This window comes from Lissotriton vulgaris, chromosome 3_1 (assembly GCF_964263255.1).
Source record: "Lissotriton vulgaris chromosome 3_1, aLisVul1.2, whole genome shotgun sequence".
Classification (NCBI taxonomy): Eukaryota; Metazoa; Chordata; class Amphibia; order Caudata; family Salamandridae; genus Lissotriton; species Lissotriton vulgaris.
In genome coordinates this window covers 821,615,123-821,636,351 of record NC_141689.1, presented here as the reverse complement: position 1 = coordinate 821,636,351, position 21,229 = coordinate 821,615,123, and positions in this window count along the sequence as shown.

Genomic DNA, 21,229 nt, shown 5'->3' with positions numbered 1-21,229 from the left:
GAACAGGGAACCGGGACGTCTCCCCCGACCGGCCCCCTTCTCGGCTTCTTTGGCCTCCCTCCGGCCGGTGGACGCCCCAATCCCTCCTCCCCGTCTCGCTCCGCCAACTGCCTCTTTATTTCGGACATGTCCTTCATAAGGGCCCGAACCATCTGGTCAGTTGACATTCTCTTCGCGCCTTTCTTGGGCATCTCTCAGACGAAGTATCTAGAAGACAAAAAGAAAGATTAAAACGCTCAAAATTGGCTCTTCGTTCTGTCCCGAGCTCACGTGCAGCGAGGAGGTGCAGCTTCAGAGCACAAGAACAAGAGGATGTCTTCTGGTCTTGCGTCCCTTTTTATCCGTCTTCAGGGCGGGCGTATACCCGCCCCTGCCTGCCCTGAGGGCGTGGCTGGCTGCGTCGGTGTCTAGGCCAGCCCACTCTAGGGCGGGAACGAGCGCGCCCCAGCTACGCCGCTTCGGGCATACCAGCTGAGACGCGCCTCCCGCCCAAAAATGGCTTCCCGGGGGGATCGAGGCACTCGGCCATACGTTCGGGGGGACCGAGTTGGTCGCCCCTTTCCACTCTCTTTTACAATTGCCTCATACACAAATTCTACAACTCTAAGCAAGCATAATACGCAAATCACCTTTGTGCACTCCAGTGAAGAATTCAAAGTAGATCATTCATACAAGAAACAAACAGAAATAAGGTTTTAACACTTTATGACTTCCTTACACACATGCACATGCGAATGACATATCGACCAGCAGGAGATCACCATAACTAAAGTAGCTTCCTCTTTGTGGAACAGGTTCTACTAACACCAATCTATATGCTTCTGGAAAAATATAACATCTGTAACAAAGAGAACAACATTGTGTGCAAACAACTATTCAATCTGAAAAAAACAGGCCTTTCAGTGTTAATGCATTATTTTTTTCCAGTTCACATGGCATGGAGAGATAGGCTAACTTAAATCAGCCCTTTTTGTTTCATATTTAGGCCTATAATATTTAAGTATGATCACCTACTACAAATTTTACAATTAGGATGCATTTTACTTACAAATAGACTTTGCACATTATTAACGCAAACTTTTTGTTAGCGAATAAAATTGTATCTACAGACCCAAAAGCATGGTTGTGCCAGGACAGGGATGATTTTATCATTGAAAGGAGCATTCCGGATAGTGTTACAGGCTGAGTCTTTAAAATGATTAATATTTGTGACAGAAATGTGTGGGTTCCCATTTGTATTTTAATCGCTTAACAAGTGACAATTTGGTTGGTTGCAATACTTTGTATATTCTTGAGGTCGTATGTCCTGCCTTTCAATAGTTACCTAGTAATACTAGTAGGGAAGGAAGGTCAGGTGGATGAGGTTTGGCAAGATTCCTGAGTCCCCTTTCAGTTTGAAGAAATTGTAGAACTTCAGGCTCTTTAATGAGAATTTCTCCCATAGTGTAGATAAGAGTATGGCATCCTCCTCAGAGCCTAAATCTCTGATCAAGTTTATCCCAGCCCTTGCACAATTCACCCAGAATATAATTTTGTTTCAAACGTTTATCTTTTTTTTATGCCATAATGATGTTAGGGTTGATCCCAGCATTTTATTTTTCAGAGTTTAATCTCGTTGTTTCAGTGCTTGTATTGTGTTAAGGATTGTAAATCTTGAGCATGCAGATTAATGTGAAAGGACTGAGATTTAGTAAGGACTGCACTATGATGAATAGGGTATAGTAATTGAGAGTCTATCTCTTGCCATAGAGGAGTAGTTTAGCAATAGTTTCAGAACCACTAGGATCCTTGTGCAGACATGAAAGCCTTCTGATATCTAGAGAAATCTGGTAAATTAATACCAAATTTGCCCTTATTTACTCTTAATGTGTAATAAGCTATTCTCTAGCTCACTCGCATTTCCAAAGGAAGTCTATGATATATTTATCAACAGTTTAAGAGTCCGAATAACTGGAATCATACTAGACAAAAAGTTAACCAAGGGGTCTGTAATGTTGTTACAAATATACAATGTACACATATGAAGGGTAAAATAAGGAGTTACTTTAATCCAGCACCTCACCCAACAAGGACTCTCAGGAAACTGCCTGCTCGCTGTGTTCTATATTCCATTGTCGTGTAGTGTCTATAACACCTCTACATGATCTATGTGTTTAGACAACATACACTGCGGGCTTGGTGTCCAGACTGATTCCAGACACCCCTACGGGGTATGTTGGCCTGTATACCAGCTAGCTCACAGTGCCAATAGAAACTCCTCCTACCAAGGAGAGAATCGTTCTTGACAACTATCGAATTGACAACTCTGATCACTCAGGATCTTGGAAACATTGTACTACTTTTCGCTCGGTCACATGTGCTCACTTGGACTCAGGGAGATACACAGAATAAACGGTAGGGATGTTTTTCAATAAGTATTTATTGAACAGTCGTTAGTATAGTGTAAAATAGGTGTGCTAAAAGAATCATTAGACAGTAACAGATGTACACGATTGGAAACACTAAGAAAGAGAAAAGATGGTAGATTGCTTAAATTTTGCTATAACCCTCAATACAGGCAAATATATAAAATACATGACAATAAAATGCTTACTCCTACGATGCTACCCTAACTACATGTACCTAAGTGTACCTAGCATGTATGTATAGGTGTTAAGCCAAGAACTCCTCTGGGATAAAGTCAATCCCATTACCTGAAGCGAAAGACTGTGGGACCCCGTCTTGGTCTCAAGTTGGATGTTAGATCATTGCGAGCTGGAGTATCTGCATGCTGGAACCTCAGCGTCTCGCATCAGTGTGTATCGGCATGGAAAACTTGATCTCCTCTGTTTGTCTCAGTAAGATGTGATGGTTATACACCCAAGGGTCTCCCCTGGGGTTTTACCTTGCTGTGTCACTTGTCGGACTTAGGATGACATCAGGAATGAACTTTATACATAGCTATTATAAAGGAGATGGTAGTCCTGCTGAGTTTCCAAGAATCTTGATGCATAATGTATGAGGCTTTCACCGGGGAAAATCCTGCATTCGGTGTGCGGTGTTGTATCTAGCTAGAAGGTCAGTCCCCAAGAACCGCTATGTGTGTAATGTAGGGGAGAGTATAGGTGAAAGCGTACAATGTTACCTGAGCCTATTTCAGGGTACCTACATGGAAAATAATACCCACTCATCATCTGACTGGACAACATAATTACATTCTAAAGTACTACTAGGTTGTCTAGGCACTGGTACGCCAACAACTATAGTAAAACAATAGTTTTGCTAAAAGTGTAAAAAATTCTAAAATATGTTAAAAAAGGAAAAATTGCCACTCAAGTAATAGCTCTAATGTGTCCGTATATATAGTTTGAACCACTACAAGCATTGCAAAGCCATACGGGTCAAAAAAAGTATAAATTTGTTTTGGAGTTCCAATGAATTTGTTTAAACAAATGAAATTAAAAAAAAAGGCAGAATTTGTCCCAGGACATGATGAGTCAAATGTTTATGTGTCCTGGCTTGTAGATGCAACATTGCTGTTGCCTGCCTTTGCAGACGATGACCCTGGTAACACTTCCCAGATCTTGCCAATTGGGCACAGATGATTTTACGTACTGCCTGCAGCCGATGCTGGGGCAGCCTCTGTGCCATCCAAGGCCTGGGTGTCAGTGGAGGAGCCGGTATCCATTCCAACAGAAGCAGATAATTCCTGTGGAGGCTCTAAGAATGCAGCCATCAACATATGAATAATCTGGGGACACTGCAGAACATGGGCCATTATTGGGTCCAGTAAAGCATCAACGTCCAGTTGCGCAGCTCATGGAAGTGTCAGACAGAGATCCAACACGCATTCTTCTCTGCAGAACAGGCATCGGAGAACAGGTAGGATGCAGTCCATCCAGACTGGTCTAAATAACAGGAACCAAGAGGCGTCCGGTTCCCGTTAGTGAAGTGTGCCTAGATGTTGTACCATGCAATCATGGTAGTTACGCTCCAGGAGCACTGTTTCCATCTCCTTGCTGACTGGGACTTCCATTGCGTAGCAGAAAAATTACAATCAGGATACCTGCTATTAGAAACAGGATCAGCGGAAGTCCTCCAAAAACGTTTCTGAATAGGGAGTGTATAAAGTTTGGTATAACTCCGAGGACCGTCTGAAAGGTGATGACCAGTCCCAAACCTATGGTCTTAAATAGGTGGAGTATACCCGTTGCATCAGACATGTTAAAGATACGATTTACCATTTCTGTGAAATGGAATGGGCAGTTCATACATATGAGCGCCTGTGTCTCAGCCGAGGACCTTGCGTTCTGGAGATCAAAAGTCTCCCGGGCCGAGGTTAAGGACACGGTTTTCTGTAGAAGTATGGCTTTCATTCTGCCCAGAGTATCTAACCGTATAAAGCAAACATTCAACAAATGCCATAACGGCACCTCCCTGACTGAGTGCGGTGGTGGAAACAATGCTTACATACAGCAAGTAATCCTGGACCTAAAGGATTATATTTCCCCACATTGTGCATAAAACCTTATCTCATTTTCCTTGAAACTATTTTTACAATGACTGTCCAAGGTGAGGCTGCAATAGCATTAGAGGCAAATGCAGATCATGGAGAGCAGAAAGGTGCAATAAACATTTCAGAAAATGTAAGAAATACACTTGCTGCCAATTAGAAAATATTGGTCACTCAGCATTAGGAGGGACCGTAACATTTGTAATTGAGGCACACAAATCATTCAGGACAGAGGTGTTCTATTCATGGGTAAAATTCGCACCTGCAGATGCACGCACAAATACATTTACTCTTATACTCCAAATGAAATACCGGAAGAGTACTGTCCATACAAGGACAAGGAATTTCCGCTCACATACCAAGAGCATATAAATTGGTTTAAAGGCACCCTACCACACTCCTTAGAAAAGTGAGACCCGGTCCGCTCAGCAGAAATGGAGCGACTTGGCCAGTTCTAGTGGCTTACATGCCACATCCAGAAGACCCATTGCCAATAGCAGACTTACGTCCACTTCACAAAGAAATAATAGAACTTTGCAGGAAAATGACACAGTTCGTTATGAGAACACTCACACTTCAGCTCACAAAGGTTACCCTAGCAGGCCAATTTGTCAAGAATGTCAAGTACCTATCCAAATTGTAGCTTCCACAGGAGCCAATGTAAATTCCTCAATTCCCAACGTCCCTACCAGCGAGTATCAACTCATGTTTAGGAGAGAGGGGGAAAGGGGAGTTGGAGTGAGAAAGAGAGACAGCACAGCTTCTCGTTCTTCGGACTGGAGTCTACCTTCTTCTTGTGAGGAACCCTGTAACAAAATAGTCATGCAATCACAGTAACAAAACCTTATCTAACTCTATCAGATTACTGTAGTTTTGGTGTACCTGTCTTTCACCGTGCTATTGCCGCTCTCTTGTAAATAAGGTTGTGTATCTTAGGACCTTACTCTATTCTATCATGGATAGGTGTCTTGCTCTCTTGTAGAGTTCTGTAAAATAAATAAACATGTAATCTCTGTCGAGAACTTTGCCCTGTCTTTCTATGTACACTAGTTACCTTGCTACACCTGTCCCGTGTGTTGAATTTATTCGAGAAAGAGTTGTTCTTGTCTTTACTGAGATTGTAGTACTAATATCTTCTTTCTTTTTCTAGTAGCGAAGACCTGAACACGTGTTGGTAAGTACAATTATATATATATAATTATATCTACTTCTCCTACTGTCTTCTCTCTTGTAAGACTTCAGTCTTTATCTGTTCTTACTGAAAAACGAACTTGAAAACAACTACAGTCTCTCTCTTGATATCTTTGCTGATTTATATATTTCTTCTCTTCAAAATAATTCAGTTCATAACTTTCTTGTATACTGTCTTGCTTAAACACTCTTAAGCTTCTCCTTACAGATTTCAAGTGTCAAAAGGGTTGCTTTAAACAATATTGCCAATTCTGTTCAAATAGTTTACTCACTATCTGTGGCGTTCAAGTATTCAAAAATGCAGCTCAGAATAAGGAAAATATATGCCACTTAGCTGTTCGCTTCAAGCGCTCACTATGAAGCTCCAAAAATACAAGTCTTCCTCCAAACGACAACAGCACTCAGGAAACTCGCTGTTGCCTCCTCCAAAATTCCGTTGAAGTGTGCAGATTATTTCAGGAGCGATTGCCTTAACAGCTGCTATCGCTCGCGAATAAATAAACTAGACCACTAACCTGACTTGAGATCGGGTGGAGGCCATCTTGGAATTCCGCGGCCGATCACCCAATAATAATCGGAGTACTAAGCTGACCAAAGTCAACGAAACAACTCTTCTCATACTGCTATAGCGAGGTAAAGTGGCAAAGGTCTTGATTGGCTAGAACCCTGTCTAAGCTTGAGTTGGATACTTCGCTCCTGACAAACTACAAGGAACTGCAACAAAATTTACCCCACAAACACTGAACGCAGTAATGGGAAGAATGCCCACAAAACATGAGCAAATCGCATTATGGATAGCACTGAGAATAGCACAGTTAGAGGCAGTGTTTCCACACACAGGCCCACAAGAAAAACACAGAATACTGACAATCTGCTTACCATTGGGGATAGCTCCCGGTATAGAGGATTGTACCAATTGGGGTACAGTCTTCGCTGCCATGTATACCAGGACTCATGGCACCCCTTCAATAGCAGTGATAGCAGAAGTATTAAGACAAATACAGAATGAGTATGGAGCAGAGCCTGCTCTAAACTTAGGGATGAAATGAATAGGCAATTTTTCCTAGGTATCTACAATTATGTTAGCTAACATAAAAGGGGAGGCAGCAGTGGTGGCTATACGCCAATGCCTAAAGGAATGCACTCCTGCACAACAGGAGTGGTATTTACCTGAAATTATCGAAGAGACATATATAATATGATATAAGTAATGGGTAATCCTGAAAAGGATAACACTAAGCAAGCACCTGATTCTTCTAAAAAGAAATGAGATAATAAACAGCAGAAAAATAAGCAGAATGCTTCACAATCACAGAGTAAGTCTCCTCAACAGGAGCCCTCCAAAAGGAGGTGTAACCTTAGAAACTGTGATAACATTAGAAAACCTGACAGGTATCAGAATACTGATACACATTCCTCTTGTTCCTTTCAGGGTTCATCAAAAAACATTGAGAGGGAAGGACGATCAGGAAACAGATCGGACGAGCGAGCCAAGCCAAGAGACACATATCGCACTTCCGACTTTAATATAAAGAAAGAAGACAAACCAAAACCTCAATGTAAGAAGAAGAAAATACCTGGCCTTAAAATAAAAAATGCCCAGGCTGCTGAGGACTCAGCTTCTAGACGGGGGATGGTCTCTGCCAATGATAGACGGCACAGAAAAAGTAACAATAGCTCGCCAGAACTTGATGGAATTTCTTGTGACAGCAGCGTTGAATCAGCATATCACGTTTGAAACACCTGATACTAGAGTAAGTGTCTCACACCAGTTATACAAAATAATGCTCCATATGGAGGGGGAAATACCCAGGAAAGTTAAAGGTCTCTTTTGGGAGAACCTGTCCTTTGAATATGACATCCTTTTAGCAGAGAAAGATTGGCTGCCTGAGTTTGTTGTGGACTGCCCAAAGGGAGAAACAGTAATTTTACTAGCCTTCCCTGACCTCGTTCTAGAATCACTGAAACATTCATAAGTGCAGGAGTGGGTGGTAGCACTAGCACCTGCATTATACCTCAATCATATAGGGTGGGATGCTGAGTCACATCACCACGTAAAAAATACTCTGACTCCACAGAGACAGTAGCCAATAAAACAAGATGTGAAAAAATAAGTCAGTCAGATCATAGAACAACTTGAATACCAAGGTTTAACAGAGAATTGCATATCTTCCATGAATAATCCTTTGTTTCCCGTAATGAAACCTGATTGTTCATATTGTCTACTTTTAGACAACAGGCATTTGAACACATGCACGAACACATTTGCAGTACAAAATGCACACAGTGCCGCATTAATGGATAACATTGTGCGGAAAAAATACAAAACAAGACTAGACATCTCAAATGGATTTTTTTGCCAAAATATAGCACCTGAGAGCAGATATTCGATAGCATTTTCGTCCCTCTGCTCTCAGCACCAATACTGTAGATTGCCCAAAGGGTATACGAATAGCCCCGGACTGTTCTCAGCAAAAGCAACAGAGTTGCTTCAAAATCTTGATGAGGAAGCATTGTCCTATGTAGATGAAATCTATCTGATGGATGATGAATTTTTGGATCCTTTGACCAGAGTGAACAACATAATTTTGGGGTTTGCCTCTGAGGGCTACAAATGTAACTTTAAAAAATCAAACATTTCCCACCTCAATGTCCTATTTTTGGGACATGAACTCTCAAGGGAAAAGTCTTGCAGCTAACTTTTTAGAAAAGTGTGCGCTGCTTCAACCTCCAAAAACTTTGAAAAATCTGCAATCCATTTTAGGATTCCTAAATTTTGGCAGAACACACATTTTGGATCATGCAGAAAGGGTAAAACCTTTCTACCATCTAAGTAGACCTCATTTTTCAGTTCGACATTGGACACAGGAACATACAGAAATACTACATTCTCTACAAGCTGACATGATAGCTTCTAAATACTTACACACATGTGTAAACACTATAAATTTGTTGATCCGTGTAATTGTGGGTCAATATGTGTACACTTACCTCAACTTCAATGAAGGCAAAACTATAGCCATTGCATTCAAATCTCATTTGTACACAAACTCTGAGATGCGCTTTGCATCCACTGAAAAATTCCTAACAGCAGTACAGACTGCTGTAGTGAGAGAAAGAGCACTGGCTCAGAGGAAGTGAGTAATTGTCATAACTCCTATACCAACCTTAGAGGCTGTTACAAAAGCAAGCGTTCCCAACGTGAAAGCATTGAATCCATGATGGATGCAATGGGCTAATTGTCTCACTGAAACAGATGTAGACTTCAAGTTTGATTCTACATAAAAAACACAATCATTTCTGCACTACGAACAAGAATGTCCTCTCCCGAATGAAATAATGCCTCTAGATCTATGAATACCTCATCTACACTGATGGTTCAGCTCAGCCAGTCATAGGAAGTATACAGCACTACAGCGCAGCTTGCACGATTGTAAAAGGACATATGCAGGGTTGCAAATTCCATCCTAGCAATTCAAAGATGCAGTCTCTAGGATATTGCATGGCACAACTGGCACAACTAAAAGCCCTGATATTGGCACTAAAAATACAGATCAAGAATTCCCCACACTAATTGTGTTCAATTCATTTTACTCATCAGTACTCATACAAGTTAGATGCACAAAATATACTGTATGCTCAAATTCCAGGAGTGGGTGATAGATTATTATCAAATATGGATCACAGATTAGGTTTAATACTAGCTGCACACAAGGGTCTGGGCACAGTACACAGAGGTATCACTGCAACAGTTTCATTGCTGAAACAACAATATTGGTGTCCAGGTCTTACCAAGCATACTAAGGGCTTTGTCCTTATGTGCGACATCTGTCAGCAGATTAAGGTTTCCACAATAGCATGGCCACCACAGACACCGTTACTGGTATCAGACAGACCTCTTACATGTGTTTATTTGAGCCACTGCAGCCCCTACAATCTGACGGGGCTTACAAGTACATCTTGTTGTCAGTGGATTCATGCTCTAGATTCCTGTGGGTTTGGCCTCAGTGCTTGGCTGACGCCCAAACTGTTATAAACGATTTACAGGTCTTCATAGGGAAATACACAATTTTAATATTACATTCTGAGAAAGGCCCCTCATTTAGCTCTTGGGCTTACAAGGAAGCCATGGGAAGTTTGGGTGTAGCATTGCGGTACTCCTCTCCATATTGTCCCTAGGGAAATATAATTATGGATAAGAAAAACCTGGACTTAAAGCAATCCTTAACAGCAAGAATATTAGGCTCGGTGGTGGATGGATCAATCACCTAAATGGGGTTCAGCGGGCACTAAATAACATGCGATGAAGCTCTCAGGGAGACCGTACTCCTTACGAGGTCCTGTTTGGGACAAGGCTGTGGGTATCTGACCTCGATGGTGGCAGCACAGTGGCGGATGAAAAAGCACTTGACATCAATGATCCTTTTGCTGTTTTACAGGAATTCAAGGAATTCTGGCCATTACAAAGCAATGTCCAAGTAAAACACCCAGCCATTGGGGAAGTGAAAGGTGTTCTAGCAAGACCTTCCTGGATCCCAAAGATCGGGGCCCTGATCAGAGAAAAGATTGTGGACAAAAAATAATTTGGGCCACCTCACAGAACGCCTGTACCTGTCCTGGCTGTCAAAGGAACAAGAACAGTATTTCTTCCGCCTCTTCCCGGCAAAGGAGAAAATAGATTTGTCTCCATTGATCTGTTCAAACCACAATATATTGCTGATACTGAATAGGAGCTGCGTGGGCTCCTGGGTAGCCGCCGATCTCCTCTCGCTACCATAAAGGAAGTTCAGACAGAAAGACTAATAAAGTTTGAAGATTCTACTCGACAAAGTAACAGAGTTGATGTAATGACCGGATTTTCCGCTCAGATGGAATCAGCCCCTAGGGGCCCCTCTAACCCAGCCAGAACGTAATCACCTCCCTCCTTAGAACGTATTTACAATCGGTATATATATATATATATATATATATATATATATATATATGTACATTTCGTACCTAAGGATGGGGAAATAGCAATAAACATGCATAGGTTTTCTACCATATCCTATTCACATCAGCTAGTCTCGCGGCCACTCAGACCCAGACTAATCTACCCTAGGGCAGATATGACACACAATCCGGCGTGTCTACACACGGGCCTGCAGTCCCAATGCTCTCACTAACACACGGTTCACAATCCGGCGATCCTCCACTCTGGTCTCCTCCCCAACGCTCTCATTTACACACGGTTCACAATCTGGCGAACCTCCACGCTGGTATCCCCCCCAGCGTTCTCATTAACGCCGTATATCAACGACGACCACTTTCCTATGGACACCTATGGGAGCAACTTCTCATTTATCTACTTGGGATAAAACTATAATAATGAAATTTTAGTATGGTTCTCCTAATCATAATATGTACCTTCTGCTCCTGGCATCAAAGGTCCCCTCGCTTCCTATTTGCCTGATTACTCCTTACCTGATCGGGATTTCACATCCGTTCATGCAAACAATGCTTCAGCGGGAAAGATCAGTTACCATGATTGAACAAGAATACAAGGCACATGTCGGTTCACAATAAACCAGGATATTTATTAATAACAAACATAAACACAATACTATGCAATATATTTTCTGCAAAGAAAAGGTAAAGGTTAGAATGATTTAAAGAAAGGGCGGAGATCACCTGGTTAATATGAAGTCGGGGCTCGGCAGTCATCTAGGTTCCCTTCTCGTCTCTGTGTCTTGGCTCGTCTCAAAGTCACACCCCAGCCGTCACAAGTACACGTCTGCACCGCTAGGCTCAATCTCATCTGCTTCCCTCCAAGTCACTGGAACCTTGCTGGTTATTAGCTACCGTATCTCTCTCTCTCTGTCTTTGTGCGCTCCGCGCTATTTCTCCTTCAGTCTTTCTCAGAGAGTCTCGGTCTTAGATCTTTCTCGGACTTCAAAGATGGCGACTGTCCGCCGAAGAAATAATTAATAGCAGAGATGCTAACGGCTAGCTGCCGCCTATGAACTAACTAACTCATTGCCTAACACTTTCGCTAATATGGAAGCTGTCCCTTCATGGAAAGTTACGGCCAGTAACCTGCCGCCCACCAAATTCTTGTACCTCCCCGTACCAAGGACACGTTCCCAGCCGGCCGGCCTGAAGTTGTGTCTTCGGAGCGGAGAAAAATACATTCCTTCGATAAGGGCCAGCCTGAACCGGTTCTCTCCAAGCGAACAACACCTTGAAACTAAAACATTACACTTGACCTAGAAAGCCTCTCCAGCTACTGTGCAGAAGGCAAGATGGAGTCTGTCCCGTTTAGGGCCTGCAAGGCCCGAAATATGCATAACTCCATAGAAAATATGCTAATACTCTTGCAAAAGGACGGATCATCACTAATACTTATATATCTATCTCCTAGCTTAAGGTCATAAGCCCTGATCTAAGTAAAAGGGTAAGAAAATGCACTACTGTGCCTTATGGATAGATCCTAGTTATAGTCCTAATCCCTATACTATAATGGTGATAGACTGGAGTCATTCTCCATCATCCTCCTCCCTCTAAAAAGGGCCAGAAAAAGTCGGTTATTACATTTCACCCTTGACTCCAGTCTATTATCCATACACTACATAGAACTAACATCAGTAGAAGAATAATAAGAAACAAAATTAACTGATCTATGTCTCCCGCCAATTCTACAATATTGGAGTAGAGAAGGAATGCACTGAATAAAGCAGCAAATAGCCACTAAAACACAAACGGAAAGTATGATACCTCCTAAAATCTGTCGTAAATAATGTAAATCAGGTAACCAATTAAAGAGCCAGTCAAACCAGCCCATATCAATATGTTGTCTAACTTCTGCAGTCAAATCGTGGAGTTTGTCAATATGGGCTTGGATCGATTTAGAATGGTCAGACAAATTAAAACAGCAGAGGCCCTCAAAGTCAGAACAGTCATGTCCATGTTTTAACAAAAGATAGTCAATCGCAGCGCGATTCTGCAAAATGGCTCGTCGTTCACCCTGGGCATCTAATAATAAGTCAGATAATACAGTTGAGGTCTGATTAATGGATGTAACCATCCAGCAGGCCATCTTGCCAATGTTTTTTGCATTATAAACAGCTAATGCTGGGACACCAATAATAGAAAAAGCTAAACTAAGATACTCCGATTTAGAGTAAAGGTGTACGGTGGAATCACAGTCTTCTTGTAACTTCATAGAGTCTCGTACCATACGGGAATGGGAACCAGGGTGTGAGGAAAACATTAATAGACTTAATCTAGTGATAGCACATGGACCTCCAGAAATATTAGCAGGAATATAGGGCCAAGAAGTATTCCCACAGGAAAAGAGCCAGCCATTAGGTAGTAACATTATACGATAATAGCTAGGAACAACTAATAAACTTTTACATGTCATATTATTTTTAACGGAAGTACATGAATTTGGAAGTCTTCGTAAACAAAGCAATCGTTGATGAGCAGAAAAAGATGTAGCAGCTCGTAATTTCAAATGCAGGCATTCTGAAATTGCCTTAGGATCACAAGTGAAAATAAAACATAAATCACCCTGCGTAATGTTATGTGTAGTAATCTGGGAAGAAATCGGAAGGGCAGAGTCAGAAAGGGCAGAACATAAAGGGCAAAATTCATGGGCGGGAAAATCGCCCAAAATAATATTAGGACGGGCACTCGAGATGTTGAAAATGTGCCGCAAAGTTTCAGTGGAGGCAGGGACAGCAACCAAGCAGGTCGCTAAAATATCAGTCACAGATCTCATGGGAGTGAGACAAAAATGTGGAGAGTTTGTAACCCTTTTCGCAAGGGTTATCCAGAAATTAGAAGAAGTGTCCCACGCAGCGAAGGAACGCGGAACTCGGGTTCTCCAATCAACCGAAGTCGGCGGGTTCTCTCCTCTCCCGGCGTAGCAGACCAAAAGGAGTCCAACGCCGGCACATCCTGCAGCAGCAGTCCAGAGAATGATCTGAAAGAATACAAACACAGGCCTTAATCATTCTTGTAAGTAACATTTGTCAGCTGGGACAGCTTCCCAGCTATCTTTCCCTGGCTTCATCACCAAAATGGTGTTGTCACGACCGGTCGCAATAACCTCAGCCTGTTCAGGGGGATGTTTAGGCGATTGCACCCATATCTTAGCTCCGGGATTATCAGAGGAGCCAAAGCCCTTTTGGCCACGTGTCGTTAGCAAAGTCGGGGCAGTGCCTTTCTTTATCTCACCACTGAAGACAGGCATAATCAACAATTGGGCAACGCGGTCAGACTTTTTGAATGATAAATCAACCTCACTGCTATTAAGCAGAAGGACCTTAATCTCTCCCTGATAATCACTGTCAATCACTCCTCCAAGAACTTGAACACCTTTTAAGGCAAGGCCCGATCTAGGGGCAATCAATCCAAAGCTACCGGCTGGTATATAGACACCAATGCCAGTTTCAACAATTATTCGGTCCCTGCCTTTTAGGACAATGTCATCCATAGCATGCAGGTCCAAGCCTGCAGAACCTGGGGTTGCTCTGCATGGAGCCAAAGCTCCAGGGGTAATTTCCTAGAACATAACAGTATTGGACATAGAATTAGGTTTAGCATCAACAGTTGGAGAAAACAAACGCATTAGAGGAGACTCAGCATCCAACAAGGGACGATTATTCAAAATCAATAGTGCCTGGAGTAAAAGGTCCCTCCAGTTTCTGTAATGGTCGTCCGTTAACTTTTGTAATTGATCCTTTAGCAAACCATTCATTCTCTCAATCAATCCCGCAGCCTGTGGATAATATGGAATGTGAAACACCCATTCAATGTTATTTTCCACACAGAATTCCTGCACCAATCTTCCACGGAAGTGGGATGCGTTATCGGATTGGATTTGAAATGGAACACCATAATATAAAATCAGTAGTTCCAATGTTTTAATGGTATTAACCTGGGTAGCATTTTTACAAGGGAAAGCGACCAGAAGGCCACTATAGGTATCAACAGCGGTACAAATGTATTGACAATTTCTGCTCATAGGGAGTGGGCCGATATAATCAATTTGCCAAATTTGAGCGGGCAACTTTTCTCGATGTAAATGGCCTTGAACAATGTGAGGCACTTCTCTCTTTCTAGAATGCTGGCAAATGGGGCAATGCAGAATGACGTCTTTAATCAAATGCAAAGGAATATGAATTCCTCGGTCAGTAGCCCACCTGCTAGTGGCTCTCTCTCCAAAGTGTCCCGCTTTCTGGTGGGCCCATTTCGCCAATCCCGCCAAATCAGAATCTTGCATGTCCACCACTGCCTCAGAAATTTTAGATTTTTCATCTGCAATATTATGAAAGAATTTGTCAAGGGAATCTATCGGAGTGTGAGCATCCACGTGAAAGATTGTCACAGTACTCTGTGGGAGCAATTCCCAAATTTCTTGCCATAGCTCTTTTCCCCACAGTTCTTTTGAATGCAATTCCCAATTATGAGAATGCCATGTTGGTAACCATACCGCCAGTCCATTAGCAGTGTACCAGGAAACAGTGAAAATATGACATGTGCCAGGTAACTCCTGTTTCAAAACTTGGTAAACTGCATACAATTCAGCATATTGACTACTCTTTCCATCACCAGTTGTACTCAATAATTTCTGCGTAATCGGGTTGTATGACACTGCTTTCCAATGTCGTTTCTCACCAATGAACCTCGCTGAACCATCCGTAAACCACACATGTTTTCTATCCTCCGCGGACAGATCATCAAATGATTTACCCCACTTGACAGGAGATTCCTGTACTACAGGTACAGAACAATCACTTTCAGTCTTGTTCGATGGCGCCTGCGCCACTCGCTCATGCAACACTGCCACACCTTTCGGACCCACACGTGCCCTGTCCTGAATGTACCATTTCCATTTAATCACACTCACCTCTTGAGCATGTCCAATCCGATGGGATTTTGGCGAACTCAAAACCCACTGCATGATAGGAATTTCAGGTCTCAAAATCACAGCATGACCTAAAGTCAATTGCTCGGTATCCACCAGAGCCCAATAACATGCAAGCAATTGTTTTTCAAAGGGTGTATAACGCTCACCAGCTTCAGGTAACTTTTTAGTCCAAAAACCTAATGGCACTTTTTGTCTGCCCTGCTTTTGCCATAGACTCCAATTGGCATACGGACCTTCCACAGACACATTCAGATCCACATCACCCTCGCCCACAGGCCACAAATCCAAGGCATACTGAATCGCTTCCTTCGCCAAATTAAATGCATTCTGTTGTGGTTCACCCCATTCGAACGCATTCTTTTTACGAGTGACTCGATATAATGGAGCCAAAATCTGACTCAAATGGGGAATATGCTGACGCCAGAAGCCAAACAAACCAATGAAACTCTGAGCCTCCTTTCTATTTCTTGGAACTGCAAAATCTAAAATTTTTCGCTTCACCTGTGGAATCACCTCTCTGTGACCTTCATGCCAATTGATACCTAGAAATTTGACATTTTGGGATGGGCCTTGTAATTTATCAGGATTGATTTCCCAACCTTTTGCTCGTAAACAATCAAGGATCTGGTCTAAATGGGACTGTACCTGATCTCGCGTCTCACCTTGAATCAAAATGTCATCAATATAATGACACACCTGTATTTGTGGGTTCACGGGCACTTCAGACAAATGCTCCGCCACCAGCCGGTGACAGATCGTGGGACTATGTACATAACCTTGAGGAAGACTCCGGAACGTCATTTGACGTCCATTCCAGGTAAAACTGAATTGTTCCTGACACTCGAGGGCAATTGGAATTGAAAAGAAAGCATTAGCAATATCAATGGACGCATACCATGTACCTGGATGCTTCTGAATTCTCTGAATCAAAGTGACAATGTCTGGTACTGCAACAGCTAGACGAGGTGTATGTTTGTTCAACTCTCGATAATCAACAGTCATGCGCCAAGAATTATCACTCTTGCGCACGGGCCAAACGGGATTATTCCAAGCAGAAGTAACCGGAGTTATAACTCCTGCATCAACCAAATCCTGAATTGTAATACAAACAAACAATGGTCCTAGACCTATAGATTTTTGTACACTGATCAAATCATGAGCAAGAGATTATTCAAGATGATAGCACCTTCAGTTAGTCTGCTATCTGTAGAGGACTGAATCTTTAAGACAAAACTGTGTTACACCACGGTATTTTAGGAAAAATATATGTTATTTAATTTTTCAGATTTTTACACAATTTGGTCAATATTGTCAATAAAAACATACAGGTTGCCCCAAGGGGGGAGTGCAAATAGAGAGTGTGATTTCAAAGGGGTGAATAAGTGAGGTGAAAGGAAATGGCACAGTGGTAAATAAGAAACAAATTTATAATTTAAACAATCAATACTGAATCCGGTACTTCACGAAATAACAGTATTGGGCACCTAGCCAACAAATATCAGTTCATTTGAATTTGTGAACAGCAACATTGTAGGGTTCTCATAACAATATTTTCAGTCTTGCACTGCCTACAAAGTTGAAGAGGTACTGGTCTAGGGTGTGTATGTAAAGAATGTCGACGTTTCGACTCGACTTTTTCCCAAACGGTAATTTAGACCTGGGGACTGCGAGTCTTCATCAGGACGGAAAACAAACAACGAGGCAACCAGGGAGTACTCAATAACCCTAAAAAACACAAAACGAAATTCGGAATTATTGTCCGTGGTGTAAAGGTGCAGCCTATCCCCAATGGGAAATGGCATGTACTCTTACCCTTTGTGGCAGAGAGAATATTTTGTTAGGTGATCCAAATTCACCAACGTCTCAAACCAGGAGACCTGTAGAGACAGAAAATTGGAATAGGGTCTGGAAGGAGTCCCAATCCCTGGGTAGTCAAAATCCACCTATAATGATGTAACAAGGGCATCTATTTACCTTGTAGTTGTAATAAGTCCCAAGAAAAAGGGGGGTTCTATTTTCTTGGACACGATGGAAGATACCTGCAATTAATTGAACAACATCAGTATATCCTCTATTTATTATCAGAAGGTAATGGTATATATGTATTTCTCCAATGTCAATTACCTTTCATGTATTTGAAACCAGCCTCTATGAAGTGAATTCCATGTAGGGTAGAGATTCAAGATGTCACTCCTGCGATGTGCACTGCAAAAGTAACAATAGTCCCTAGTTGGTTTTGCTGGTTGGAGAAGGTTATGTGGAGGGGTTCATTTAAGTAAACCGAGTAGGCTTACCTGAACGTGTACTTCAGGAGGAATTAATCCCACGAAGTTCCCAGATACAAGCTAAATTGCAAAAGACATAAGTGAAAAAAACGGTTCACTCAGTGAACACGGAACCTCTAAGTGGATCAATACACAGTGCATTACACAGATGGGGGGTCGATCTACAAAAACGACCTACCAGCTTTCGAGACGATTAGGCGTCACCATCCGAGCCTCTCAGTGCCATCGGATGTCGAGGTAGTGTGAAAATTAATTCCACTTGATTCCGGACGCTGTTTTAAAAAACGGAAGGATATGTTCAAATAACATATCAAGAGTATGTTTTGGCAGAAACAACGAAAAGCACCAGGTCAATTACGCAACCTACCCATATCTCCGGGTGCAGCGTCTGCCGATTACGAGCCTCTCAGTGATGCGGTATGCAGTCAGTTGTGCTGGCCGTATTTCCGCATCGGTAGGTACCCAGACTGCAGTGCGCGGTCTGCATAGAAAGAGGACTGATCGAACAGGGTTCCCTGGTCCCGGGCGATTGCGATTCATAGCGATTGCAGTTAGAAAAAGCAATTTTAATCAAAGATAATGGGTTCCCCATTTTGTATTTTGTAGTAAAAGAATTATAGAATTAAAAATCCTGAATTGTGGCACTGATCTCTTCATGATCACCTGGGATACGATATTGTTTTTGAGAAACTACTTTCGTGGCTTGAGGAATCTTAATGGGGGGCATTCGTAAACGGCCAACCCGTACAGGTCTGGACGAAATGTAATGTTTGGTTCCAAATTGATAACAACCATCATCCAAATGCAAAGTCATTCCTTTCAAAATGTCAATTCCAATTATATACTCCAAAAGTGGTACAACTAACACAGAATATTCTTTACGGGGAATCCTACCAATTTTCATCTCAAGTGTAGTTTGCACTGCGGGGGTCTCTTTCCCACCTAAACCAGTAATTGTGAAGAATTGTCCTTTAAATTTCTTTGCTTTACCATGAATTAAAGTGGCCTCCGCTCCTGTATCCACTAATGCTCGGGCCCTTTGGATATTACGATGTTTCCAAAAAATCTCAATATCTACATAGGGTCTGTTATCTCTGTGAGCCCACCTTTGTACTGGAGCTTGACCTATTTCCTAGTCATTTTTGCTGCGTTCCGCTAGCCAGGACAAGTCAGGGTAAATACTCTCATGTTTCCTGGGTATCAAAATTTCCTGTTCATATCCATCTCCATTACGAAATGGATTTTTGTCATTCACATCGTACTGTGAATTACGATCAGCAAGCCTGTGACGATCCTCCCTTCTCCTCAGCTCAGGGGAATAATCTCTCTCCTCTCTATATTGGTTAGAAACACGATCATCTCTCCCCCTTTCTTTTTCCCCCTCTCTCTCCCTCTCTCTGTCACGATGAGGGGACACATCACGATCAAAACGCCGATCACCACGGCGATCAGAATCCACACGACTCCTCTCATCACCACTGTCATCAGAACCGCGGCCACAATCATTCTTTCGAACACGACGGGCACCCTCCTTCCGATCCAAACCACGCTTACGGAATATGTCCCACAAGCGATTATTAGGCTCACCGTCAATGTCCTCCCTCTTCACACCATCAGCCAAAAGTGCAAGAAACATATCACTTCTAGAGAACTTGTAATCCCCAGCAGTACGACCCTCAGGTCGAGATTGTCTCTCAGGTTTAAACCATTCACCCAACTCACCCAGCTGACGAACAGATTCAAGCACCGCAGACAAAGGATTGCCAGTCTGATTAATCAATAAAGTCATCATAACCTGCTTGTAAGCAACAGGGGAAGAACGGATAATGCGATTGCGAACAGAAGATGTTAAAAGACCATCCAACAACCTATCAGAAGTACTGAGAAAAATCGCGGTCTTCATCACTTCCTCCTTCAGACGTAGCGACGCATCACGCAAAGTATACCACGGCTTGTCATTGACAGGCCAATCAGATTCAGTAGGATATTTATGGTTACAGCCATCAGACGCAAGCTGGAGCAAAGAAATCTGACCAGCACCATTATAATTTCGAAAATGATCTTGAATGGTAGAGTCGGAACTAAAAGAACAAAACCGTAAACAGTCAACAGCATCGAGCATGATACCGGCAGCGCCCAGTTCATAAAGGCGCACCATCCACGTAAGCAAAGCCTCACCGGGCCGTTGACGAAATCGTTGTAAAATATCACTAACCTCCTGTTGAGTAAAATCTTCAATACTATCCAGGGCAACACCACCCGGATTACCAGGGGCTTGTTGTAACTTGCGACGAAACACGGGATGAGCAGAAACCTCCGGCAGAGCTCCCGAAGAAGCCCCGTCCTTAGATTTAGAAGAACAGTCAGGATAAGACACGTCATCGGAACGGGAAGAACGACCACGGTCGCTAGACATGACACCTTTGTCACAAGAAGTAGATTTACAATCACGTCCGGAGCGAGAAGACTCGCGCTTGTCACCCTCCTCAGCCGAGGAGTCAGAAGCGTTAGAATCCCAGATATTACCATCCTACTCGTCAGGGTTCCAATCCAGTCCGGCTTTCGCCACGACCATACGCACTTTCCGTGTAGTCACACGACCACGACGGTGTTTGTATTTATACCTCGCAATGCGAACTGCAGCCCTTTCGGCTATAGTTTGATAAGTCTCAAGTTTGTCGGCAAGCAATTTATTTTGACACCGCAACAAAGTGTGCGCATTCTGCAATTCAACAACCTGTCCTTCCATATCCTTGCTTTGCTTCCGCAACTGAACGAACCTCTCATGAAGGATCCGGTATGCATGTAGCACAATCCAACCTCTGCGTCCCAAAATAGGAAGCTCATCACCCTTCACTCCTGGAGCTTTCTGCAAGCAAGAAACCACATCAGCAGGCTCCGCCTGCTCCAAACAAGAAACCCAATTCTCACTCAAACCAGTAGAATCGGCCCACTCACGGGCCAAAGCCTCGTAAGGCGTAGACTCCCAGCCAGGAATCTGAATAGGCAATTTGAAAACAGAGCCTGATTTTTTCGAAAACATTGTAACACACAAAAATTATATACACAACTATTAACAAAGAAAAATACGTACGAGCCGAGCGCAAACCAGCAAGATAAAAACAATACAGCGCACACAGGCTTCGTAAACAGTTCATGACGCCAGATGTAATGACCGGATTTTCCGCTCAGATGGAATCAGCCCCTAGTGGCCCCTCTAACCCAGCCAGAACGTAATCACCTCCCTCCTTAGAACGTATTTACAATGGGTATATATATATATATATGTACATTTCGTACCTAAGGATGGGGAAATAGCAATAAACATGCATAGGTTTTTTACCA